Genomic DNA, 12,222 nt, shown 5'->3' with positions numbered 1-12,222 from the left:
CTACCACTAAAATGTATTGAGACGTAGCATGATTTATTTTAGGTCATGAATGACATGAACATATATAGTGGTATGAAGTCACTGGTGTAGTTGCAGGGAGAGATTCCATATCAGTATCTCTATATATGGAACTCCAAGAGCCTTAAATCAACATTCACTGGAAATAATCTAGTAAACAATACTGAACCTCCAGTTGCTGGCATGCACCCAACTATCCATTGACTAACAAAAATATACTGCGGTTCAGATGCCATAAACTCATATGAGCTATACCAAAACTTTTACAGCGATGCCAGACTACAGGGCATATAAAGCTAACATGCTGACCAGACCGGACACGTCGCGTGCGCGAGCGCCGCAAAATAAATTTAGAAATCCATGTTATTCAATTATTGCACCCACACTGCTTGCGCGCGCCAACGAGCGTCTGCGACACCAAGGGCTAAAATAGATGTCGTTCCTATTTCTGACGCAGATCGCGCTGCAAGTCCTGCCTCTCCCATCTCCTCATTGGTTTATAGAAGCAGGTACCCACGTGCCATCTCCTCATTGGTTATACCCACGTGGGTGACTGAAAGACGAACTTTGTTGCCGGTTGTCGTGGTAATACAATGAAAGTTTAGATGGATCACCATATAAGTTCAAAGATGAAAAAGCCTGGAAGGAGGAGAGATGACTAGAAACGATTCGGTTGGCCGTTTTATGTGTGGATTAATTGTCGGAGTAGAGGTCCTTGTGCATTTCAGGTAAAATAACAACTCAATGTTTTAACCTGCGTGTAGTGATCGCGTTTGGTGTGCGGGGGCAAAATACATTTATGCACGATAGCGCAGCACGCGCGCAGCCGGTTTGGGTTCCATGTAACATGCTGACCAGACCGGACACGTCACGTGCGCCGCAAAATAAATTTAGAAATCCATGTTATTCAATTATTGCACCCACACTGCTTGCGCGCGCCAACGAGCGTCTGCGACACCAAGGGCTAAAATAGATGTCGTTCCTATTTCTGACGCAGATCGCGCTGCAAGTCCTGCCTCTCCCATCTCCTCATTGGTTTATAGAAGCAGGCACCCACGTGCCATCTCCTCATTGGTTATACCCACGTGGGTGACTGAAAGACGAACTTTGTTGCCGGTTGTCGTGGTAATACAATGAAAGTTTAGATGGATCACCATATAAGTTCAAAGATGAAAAAGCCTGGAAGGAGGAGAGATGACTAGAAACGATTCGGTTGGCCGTTTTATGTGTGGATTAATTGTCGGAGTAGAGGTCCTTGTGCATTTCAGGTAACATAACAACTCAATGTTTATATCCCAGGACAAATTATCTAGCAACAGCAAGCTAGCTAAATAGGACAAATTAACGTTAGCTAGCAAGTGCAAGCTAACTAGCTAAATTGCCATACATGTTTAATGCTTTTCGACCTGTCCCCAAATTAATGTCATTGGTTCAGAGTTTGTTTTGATATTTTAACCTGCGTGTCGTGATCGCGTTTGGTGTGGGGGGGCAAAATAAATGTGTGCACGATACGCGCAGCCGGTTTGGGTTCCGTGTTAAGGATAACAAAGTTAATACGGGCTCCTTTCCTGACTGATAATTGGCTCAAATTATGAAGATGAAAAAGACAATGTAAGCCAACATAGCACGTTTCCATATTGTTTCTGGGCTAATTGGCTGACTTTATCTACATTACGTTACATTTCATTTGGGCGCTAGCAAGTTACATAGCGTTCCTTAAGCTATTTTATTGTTGCTAGGTAACCTTAGCTAGTGTTTATAAACCTTTTCAACTGTCAAAACAATAACACGTTCTATAGGCACGCGCAACCAGGTTCCCCAGTCTACATCATGTGCTGCAGCGCCATAATTTCTAACTAGCTACTTAGTTGGTTAGCTAGAACACATTTATAAATTCGTATGTCTTGATTCAACCAAAACAATTCACACATTAATTATATACACACACATTGTGGGTATAACCAATGAGGAGATGGCACGTGGGTACCTGCTTCTATAAACCAATGAGGAGATGGGAGAGGCAGGACTTGCAGCGCGATCTGCGTCAGAAATAGGAATGAGTTCCATTTTAGCCCTTGGTGTCGCAGACGCTCGTTGGCGCGCGCAAGCAGTGTGGGTGCAATAATTGAATAACAAGGATCTAATGTGTTATATTCTCCTACATTAATTAAAAATTTCCACAAACTTCAAAGTGTTTCCTTTCAAATGGTATCAAGAATATGCATACCAGATCCACTAAACAAAATAATCAGACAACGTTTATTTCCCGTTTGCTCTGGTGGTGTTACATTTGGCTAGCACATCAAATAACCACAGTCGAGCTAGCGTAATGTGAGGTAGAGAAAGATTAGTTTACCTTGATAGCCAGTTAGATACATTTCTCTCACGACAGCAAACAATATAATTAAACTAAACGTAGCTAGCATTCGAGTCCAATGTTTGACGGCCGCATTGTTTACATCAAAGTTGTCTAGCAGCACTAATTACCCCACTATCAACCTCTCTCCCCTTCACTAATCTCTCTCCTAGCTTTTCGTCTGCTTCCTCCAAAACGCAACTATATGTTACCCAGGTATATTGCCCACTTAGCTAGTTTCAATTAAGAAATATAGTGTAACGACCCTGGGCTTATAAGCGCGGAAATCGACTCTACCGCACGAGCATGCTTTTGCGGCACAGTCGATAGCGCGCCGGACCTCGGGCTAGAAGGTCGAGGGTTCGAGACCTGTTTCATTACAATACTGTTGTTTTAATGAACCGCTAGCTTGTGCTAGGCATGTCTTATTGACCTTACGTTACGAGACCAAGCTAGCGGTTTGTAGTAAAACAAATGCTAGCGCTGACACCTTGTGGTGATAATGTTGAACTGTATATGAATTACACCAGGATGATACATTACGTGAAGCAAACAAATATCAACTGTATTTCAAGCAACATGTATTTTGAAATTAAATCAAATGAACCCTAAAATATTCCTTTCTGCACACCCTCTTGATAGTAATATGTGCTAATAATGTCTCTCTCCTAAGCATGTCATCCTAATGATCCGCCCCTTTTTTTTCAAACGTTTGCCTAAAATGACATACCCAAATCTAACTGCCTGTAGCTCAGGACCTGAAGCAAGGATTTGCATATTCTTGATACCATTTGAAAGGAAACACTTTGAAGTTTGTGGAAATTTGAAATTAATGTAGGAGAATATAACACATTAGATCTTTCAAAGAAAAAAAACTTTTTTTCTTTTCTTTGTACCATCATCATTTGAAATGCAAGAGAAAGGCCATAATGTATTATTTCAGCCCAGGCGCAATTTATATTTTGTCCACTAGATGGCAGCAGTGTATGTGCAAAGTTTTAGATTGATCCAATGAACCATTGCATTTCTGTTCAATATTTTGTATCAAGACTGCCCAAATGTGCCTAATTGGTTTATTAATACATTTTCAAGTTCATAACTGTACAATCTCCTCAAACAATAGCATTGTATTCTTTCACTGTACTATATACTGTAAATTGGACAGCACAGTTAGATTAACAAGAATTTAAGCTTTCTGCCAATATCAGATATGTCTATGTCCTGGGAAGTTTTCTTGTTACTTACAACCTCATGCTAATCACATTAGCCTATGTTAGCTCAACCGTCCCGGGGGGGGGGGGGGGGGGCACTGATCCTGTAGAGGTTTTAAGGGGGGGGGGGGGGGGCACTGATCCTGTAGAGGTTTTAAGGCCTACCTTCATTACAAGGGTTGTGCTTGCACAAATACATTTTCTGACGGCATGTAAAGAGAAAGGGAAATGGGATACCTAGTCCGTTCTCCAATTGAATGTATTCTACTGAAATGTGTCATCCCGCATTTAACCCAACCCCTCTGAATCAGAGAGGTGCACAGAAGCCATAGAAGTCAAATCTGGTATCCTTCAACATGTTTGGCCTTGTTAATTGTCCTTCAACATGGTTAGCCTTGTTAATTGTCCTTCAACATGGTTAGCCTTGTTAATTGTCTAAGAAAAAAAGAAAAACCCACACACTGATCTTGCCAGTATCAAACCAGACTTGTATTTTCTTTCAAGTTATTAGCAAATGATTAACACACACACATTCTCAGATGTGTGAGTGTTTTTCCTATTTCTACAGTATCATTTTAAATGGAGAAAACATATCAGCAAAATGTAAACTTTACATGGGCTGCAAAGTAGCTATGTAATGTATAAATTCCATCCTTGTATGGCTGACTGGGCCAGAAACCCTAATCAGAGTACACTTGTAGCTAGCATACCAACAACTAGAGAAGGAGGACAATAAGTGTAGCAAAATGAAGCAAATCAGTGCAAAATTAGAGGACATCCTCCAGCAGCCGAGATGCTTACAGCATTAAAATATAGATCAATTCATGATAGACTGGAGGAGACACGACTTCAAGTCTCAGGGGGATGACATTACATCACAGTGGCTACCAGAACTTATCTGCAGTTCACCTCTGCTACAGTGACACCCATTTCACCTCCTCCTACGCCACCAACTCTGATCTGACTCAATGTAGCAGAATTAAATTAGATTGACTCAGTTCACAAAGTCTGCTCTGCTGGCTGCTGAGATTGATGAGGAGAAGGAGGTCAGTAAGTGTAGCTGAAGGGTGAGTGTGTAGCACACGTGAACTAGTTGACAGGGGAGTGCTAGTCACTTTCTCAATTCATCCTTCCTTGATTCCTCTCCTCGTCTCCTTCTAAAAACCCATTGGAGAAGAAGGTCAGAGGGGAGAGATCTTGTATCTTCTCCTCCAATACAATACAGGTGAGGAGATAATCAAGGAAAGACAAAGTGAGAATGCCCTAGTAGCCATCGTGTGGTGAGGTTACCCACCCTGAGACGTAAAGTACTGTTATCCTAGACCAACCAAGATCCTGGTTTTGGAATGATAATGGATGGTGCTTTGTGGGTATGAAGTGCTGCTATGGACAGGGGTTGCATCCTAGGTCAGTCATACAGGGATTGTTACACCCACACCAATGATCAAGGACATCAGCTGCTGCTCAAATCTGTGCAGTATCATCAGACAAAATGAAAGTGAGTAACAACCAAATAAAACAGACAAACAGGGAATGTTCAATGACCAAAAAATACACTTTACATAAAATAATCAAAACTTTATTTTATATCATACAAAGAATGCCTATGTAAATGGTTAGTGGGTTTAGACATTCATCTTTCTCAAAAACAATAGTTAAATGAGTAGTGTTTAATACAAATAAAAAGCAGAATGTCAGGGATAGGGTGGAAGAGAAACCTGCACAACCATTAGCTAGATCTCTAGAAGCAAGGATCACCATGCATATATAACACATGGCGATAGTCTCTCCAGGACTTGATGAACACACACCCTTCAGTCTCTCCAGGACTTGATGCTTTCTTTGGGACCTTCATCCACACAAGGTTAAGCAGTTTTCACAGGTCTCTGTATCTGAGATTAGAAGCATAGACATTAGACCAGGACTTGCTTCATTATTCTCAAGTGATATAACATTTGATATTTTGTTGTAATTTAGTTTTTGTATTGTCATAGTTCTCTCTTTGGGACTGGAAATCAGTTCATTAGCTACAGTTGAAGTCAGAAGTTTACATACACCTTAGCCAAATACATTTAAACTGATTTTTTCACAATTACTGACATTTAATCCTACTAAAAATTCCCTGTCTTAGGACAGTTAGGATCACCACTTTATTTTAAGAATGGGAAATGTCAGAATAATAGTAGAGAGAAGGATTTATTTCAGCTTTTATTTCTTTCATCACATTCCCAGTGGGTCAGAAGTTTACATACACTCAATTAGTATTTGGTACCATTGCCTTTAAATTGTTTGACTTGGGTCAAACGTTTCGGGAAGCCTTCCAAAAGATTCCCACAATAAGTTGGGTGAATTTTGGCCCATTCCTCCTGACAGAGCTGGTGTAACTGAGTCAGGATTGTAGGCCTCCTTGCTCGCACACACCTTTTCAGTTCTGCCCACACATTTTCTATAGGATTGAGGTCAGGGTTTTGTGATGACCACTCCAATACCTTGACTTTGTTGTCCTTAAGCCATTTTGCCACAACTTTGGAAGTATGCTTGGGGTCATTGTCCATTTGGAAGACCCATTTGCAACCAAGCTTTAACTTCCTGACTGAGGTCTTGAGATGTTGCTTCAATATATCCACATAATTTCCCTTCCTCATTATGTCATCTATTTTGTGAAGTGCACCAGTCCCTCCTGCAGCAAAGCACCCCCACAACATGATGCTGCCACCCCCGTGCTTCACGGTTGGGATGGTGTTCTTCAGCTTGCAAGCCTCCCCCTTTTTCCTCCAAACATAACGATGGTCAGTATGGCCAAACAGTTCTATTTTTGTTTCATCAGACCAGAGGACATTTCTCCAAAAAGTATGATCTTTGTCATCATGTGAAGTTGCAAACCGTAGTCTGTTTTTTTATGGAGGTTTTGGAGCAGTGGCTTCTTCCTTGCTGAGCGGCCTTTCAGGTTATGTCGATATAGTACTCATTTTACTGTGGATATAGATACTTGTGTACCTGTTTCCTCCAGCATCTTCACAAGGTCCTTTGCTGTTGTTCTGGGATTGATTTGCACTTTTCGCACCAAAGTACGTTCATCTCTAGGAGACAGAACGCGTCTCCTTCCTGAGCAGTATGACAGCTGCCTGGTCCCATGGTGTTTATACTTGCGTACTATTGTTTGTACAGATGAACATGGTACCTTCAGGCGTTTGGAAATTGTTCCCAAGGATGAACCAGACTTGTGGAGGTCTACAATTTCTTTCTGAGGTCTTGGCTGATTTCTTTTGATTTTCTCATGATGTCAAGCAAAGTGACACAGAGTTTGAAGGTCGGCCTTGAAATACATCCACAGGTACACTTTCAATTGACTCAAATAATCTAAATTAGCCTATCAGAAGCTTCTAAAGCCATGACATCATTTTCTGGAATTTTCCAAGCCGTTTAAAGGCACAGTCAACTTAGTGTATTTAAACTTCTGACCCACTGGAATTGTGATACAGTGAATTATAAGTGAAATAATCTGTCTGTAAACAATTGTTGGAAAAATTACTTGTGTCATGCACAAAGTAGATGTCCTAATCGACTTGCCAAAACTATAGTTTGTTAAAAAGAAATTTGTGGAGTGGTTGAAAAACGAGTTTTAATGACTCCAACCTAAGGGTATGTAACTTCTGACTTCAACTGTATATTTAATTTAATTACTGATCCATTTATTTGTGTATCATATAGTGAATATGACTTATATTGTTGGAAAAGGAGACCGTGTAGCCAGTGATGAGCTTGAACTGGGTCTTGGGAGAGGGAGGTTTTTCAGGAAGTTGCCTCAGACCCCAGCTACAACTATAGATGTTGTAGATTCACAACATTTTTGCTCTACTCAGGTGCCTAACGCCACACCTTCAGCTCCTGTAATTATGCCTAGTGACACCCCCTCAGATAGTTCAGAGGTGGCCAATCCTGACTTGGGAAATCTTATCACACAACTCGCTCATCAGATAGGACAGTCTATATCAGCTCAATTTAGGAAGGAAGGTGAGAGGAAGGAGGATAGAGGAGCACATGCTCAGAGCTCCAGTGCAGGCTAGACATTGACTGACACACCCTCCCTTCATTTATCTGGTATGAAGTTGGTCATGCAGTCTGACATGAGAGAACCTCCATGTTTCAGAGGGAGGGGTCTGACAAGTACTCAGTACATGAATGGGGGGAGCTCATCGACGTTTACCTGAGAAAGAGGGGCGTGCCGGTCATAGAACAGTCACAGGAGATCATGTCCAAGCTTATGGGGAGCGCTAGAGACATCATAAAGATAACACTCCGCAGCAATACATCTCTGAAACCTCACGAGAACTATAAAGTGATAATAGATATACTGAAACAGCATTTCAGTGAGTCAACATATTCATCTATGCCTCTTCACGATTTTTATAACACTTTGCCCATACTAGGAGAAAATACCATGGAGTACTGGATCCTTCTGAGCAAGGTAGTAGATGTGTTTGAGGAGACAGGGTCGGAACATTGAGGACTCCAGCCGAGAGGTAACGATGATGTTTGTGAAATACTGCCCAGATCCTTCTCTTTCTGCAGTTTTAAAAGTTCAAAACAGCTGATAGTTGGATGGCAGCCGAGATACAAGAACGTCTAGAGGATTATCAGTCTGAAATTAAAGCCTGAATGTTGATCAGGTCAAAGCGCCAGGTGGCCACACATATCTAGATGGCTGTACTTGAAGATGAAGTGACAACTTGTCCAGTGTCTCCTAGCCAGAGTGAGGTACTTGTCATCTATCACTCCAGTGTTTAATTGCTATATTGTAATTATTTTGCCACTATGGCCTATTTATTGCTTTACCTCCCTTATCCTACCTCATTTACACACACTGTATATAGACCTTTTCTATTGAATTATTGACTGTATGTTTGTTTATTCCATGTGTAACTCTGTGTTGTTGTTTGTGTCGCACTGCTTTGCTTTATCTTGGCCAGGTCGCAGTTGTAAATGAGAACTTGTTCTCAACTAGACTACATGGTTAAATAAAGGTGAAATACAAAAAAATTAAAACTTGTCACACCCTCTAATCAAACTCAGGGAAACTGCATGCAAACCTTGATAAGCCTACTTGATCGTGTGCTAATGCAGAACACTCAGACAACAGTAAGACCGCAGCACCCACCTAACCAAGGGTACTATTACAGGAAAACTGCAAGGTGTGTAATGGTACAAACCACTCTACGTTTGCACACTGTAGAAGGGAGGGTCTGTGTTTGCTTTGAGTCAGGTCACTGGAAAAAAACTGTCCGACGCCTGGGCCCAGATACAGTGAGGAGCCCACACAAGCAACCCATGGTGCGGAGCCGTTAAACTAGCAGGCCCACATTTGGAGGGGGGATATGTGGGTTAAGAGAAACAAACCCTAGAGTGTGATGAAGATTTAGAACTATGATATGTGAACGGATGTAGTGCAGCACCAGGAGGGGTTCGGGTCATAGCGCAGAATATACAAAGAGTAACGCAATTTGACAAACTGTTTTATGCCCCAGTCACTGTAAATAACCAGTTCCAAATGAATGGGATGCTTGACACTGGCTCCATGGTCTGTACTTTAAGCGAGGCAGCAGAGCAAAGCATGCTTGCGGAAGATATTAGTCTAGAGAAGAAGCCACTGTCAGAGCCAGTGGACAGATGAGACCCAAGCCGCTGAGGCACGGGAAGGGGAAGCAGTTTCCCTGCTGGAGCGTGCCGGGAAGATTTAGTTTGGGCACATACGGAGCAGGAGTTGACATAGCGAGCGATGTGCGGGTGATACCTGGGTGTCCAGCGACGAGAGATGTTTGCGCCCAGGTCAACAGCCCATCCCTTATCCCCATAGCCTAGTGAATGTCCACATCTATGTCCCAAAGCACGGGGGCAACCACTCGGGAGGGCGGTATGATTGGTGCACTCAGGACAGGAACTTCTCCCGAATCGTAGACACTGGACAGGGCATCGGCTTCGATGTTCTTTGAACCTGGGCGATATGACAAGGTGAAGTCAAATCTAGTGAAGAAATGGGCCCACCTTGCTTGGCGCGGGTTCAGCCGCCTCGCTGTCCGTATGTACTCCAGGTTCTGATGGTCGTGAGGATGAGAAATGGGTCCTTGGTGCCTTCCAGCCAGTGTCTCCACCCCTCTAATGCCAACTTTCTCCACCAAGAGCTCCCGATCGATGACATCATAGTTCCTCTCTGCAGGAGACCGTCTTTTTTAGTAGTATGCACATGGATACAATTTCTGTGGGTTACCTTGACATAGGGACAGGATGGCCCCCATGCCCAATTCTGAAGTGGCCACCTCCACCACAAATGGCAGTGTAGGATCTGGGTGTTTCAGCAACTTTAACTTTCACTGTTACTTGAGTCATTTTCTATTAAGGTGTCTTTACTTTTACTCATGTATGACAATTAGGTACTTTTTTCCACCACTGGCACATAGTGCAGTTGCTAGGGGATTTGTGACAACTGCAAAACTGAGATTGTGATGCAGAACAATGCGCTGGAAATAGAACTTTCAGAATAAGAGTTGTTGCCACGGTGCTCAATAAAACTAATAGGTGTGAAAAAGGCCCTAAAAAAACTTTGGCAAGTAGCAGGGACATAAGGTAATATTATGAAATGGGGCTCCATGGCAGATGCAATTAACTAGTTTTATATACAGTGGGGAGAACAAGTATTTGATACACTGCCGATTTTGCAGGTTTTCCTACTTACAAAGCATGTAGAGGTCTGTAATTTTTATCATAGGTACACTTCAACTGTGAGAGACGGAATCTAAAACAAAAATCCAGAAAATCACATTGTATGATTTTTAAATAATTAATTTGCATTTTATTGCATGACATAAGTATTTGATCACCTACCAACCAGTAAGAATTCCGGCTCTCACAGACCTGTTAGTTTTTCTTTAAGAAGCCCTCCTGTTCTCCACTCATTACCTGTATTAACTGCACCTGTTTGAACTCGTTACCTGTATGAAAGACACCTGTCCACACACTCAATCAAACAGATTCCAACCTCTCCACAATGGCCAAGACCAGAGAGCTGTGTAAGGACATCAGGGATAAAATTGTAGACCTGCACAAGGCTGGGATGGGCTACAGGACAATAGGCAAGCAGCTTGGTGAGAAGGAAACAACTGTTGGCGCAATTATTAGAAAATGGAAGAAGTTCAAGATGACGGTCAATCACCCTCGGTCTGGGGCTCCATGCAAGATTTCACCTCGTGGGGCATCAATGATCATGAGGAAGGTGAGGGATCAGCCCAGAACTACACGGCAGGACCTGGTCAATGACCTGAAGAGAGCTGGGACCACAGTCTCAAAGAAAACCATTAGTAACACACTACGCCGTCATGGATTAAAATCCTGCAGCGCACGCAAGGTCCCCCTGCTTAAGCCAGTGCATGTCCAGGCCTGTCTGAAGTTTGCCAATGACCATCTGGATGATCCAGAGGAGGAATGGGAGAAGGTCATGTGGTCTGATGAGACAAAAATAGAGCTTTTTGGTCTAACTCCACTCGCCGTGTTTGGAGGAAGAAGAAGTATGAGTACAACCCCAAGAACACCATCCCAACCGTGAAGCATGGAGGTGGAAACATCATTCTTTGGGGATGCTTTTCTGCAAAGGGGACAGGACGACTGCACCGTATTGAGGGGAGGATGGATGGGGCCATGTATCGCGAGATCTTGGCCAACAACCTCCTTCCCTCAGTAAGAGCATTGAAGATGGGTCGTGGCTGGGTCTTCCAGCATGACAACGACACGAAGCACACAGCCATGGCAACTAAGGAGTGGCTCCGTAAGAAGCATCTCAAGGTCCTGGAGTGGCCTAGCCAGTCTCCAGACCTGAACCCAATAGAAAATCTTTGGAGGGAGCTGAAAGTCCGTATTGCCCAGCGACAGCCCCGAAACCTGAAGGATCTGGAGAAGATCTGTAGGGAGGAGTGGGCCAAAATCCCTGCTGCAGTGTGTGCAAACCTAGTCAAGAACTACAGGAAACGTATGATCTCTGTAATTGCAAACAAAGGTTTCTGTACCAAATCTTAAGTACTGCTTTTCTGATGTATCAAATACTTATGTCATGCAATAAAATGCAAATTAATTACTTAAAAATCATACAATGTGATTTTCTGGATTTTTGTTTTAGATTCCGTCTCTCATAGTTGAAGTGTACCTATGATAAAAATTACAGACCTCTACATGCTTTGTAAGTAGGAAAACCTGCAAAATCGGCAGTGTATCAAATACTTGTTCTCCCCACTGTATATTAAAAAACATGTTTCCAGCCTAGATGTAGGCTACAGAAAATGTCCTCAAAAGTAAAATAAAAAGTTATACTATAGGTAACCTGAAGTTACACAGGAGTAGAAATACCCCCCTATCACGGTTATGCTAATGAGGCGTCTGTAGGTAGGGTTATAATGAAAATCTTTGTCTGATGTGTCTCTCTGTCTATTGGCCACTTCTACCCAATGATGGGTAGCCTCAGCATCTACCAGACCAGAGTTTTTGAAAGGTTTGGATGTAGCTCCATCATGTAATTTTGGCTTGCCTCTAACGTCACGCTCCCTGCCACTCGAGCATGGACTACTTACGCCACTCCCCCTTATTGGTGTCACC

Source organism: Salvelinus alpinus, chromosome 9, assembly GCF_045679555.1.
Source record: "Salvelinus alpinus chromosome 9, SLU_Salpinus.1, whole genome shotgun sequence".
Taxonomy (NCBI): domain Eukaryota; kingdom Metazoa; phylum Chordata; class Actinopteri; order Salmoniformes; family Salmonidae; genus Salvelinus; species Salvelinus alpinus.
The sequence above is the reverse complement of the archived record's forward strand: the minus strand, read 5'-3'. Positions refer to the sequence as shown.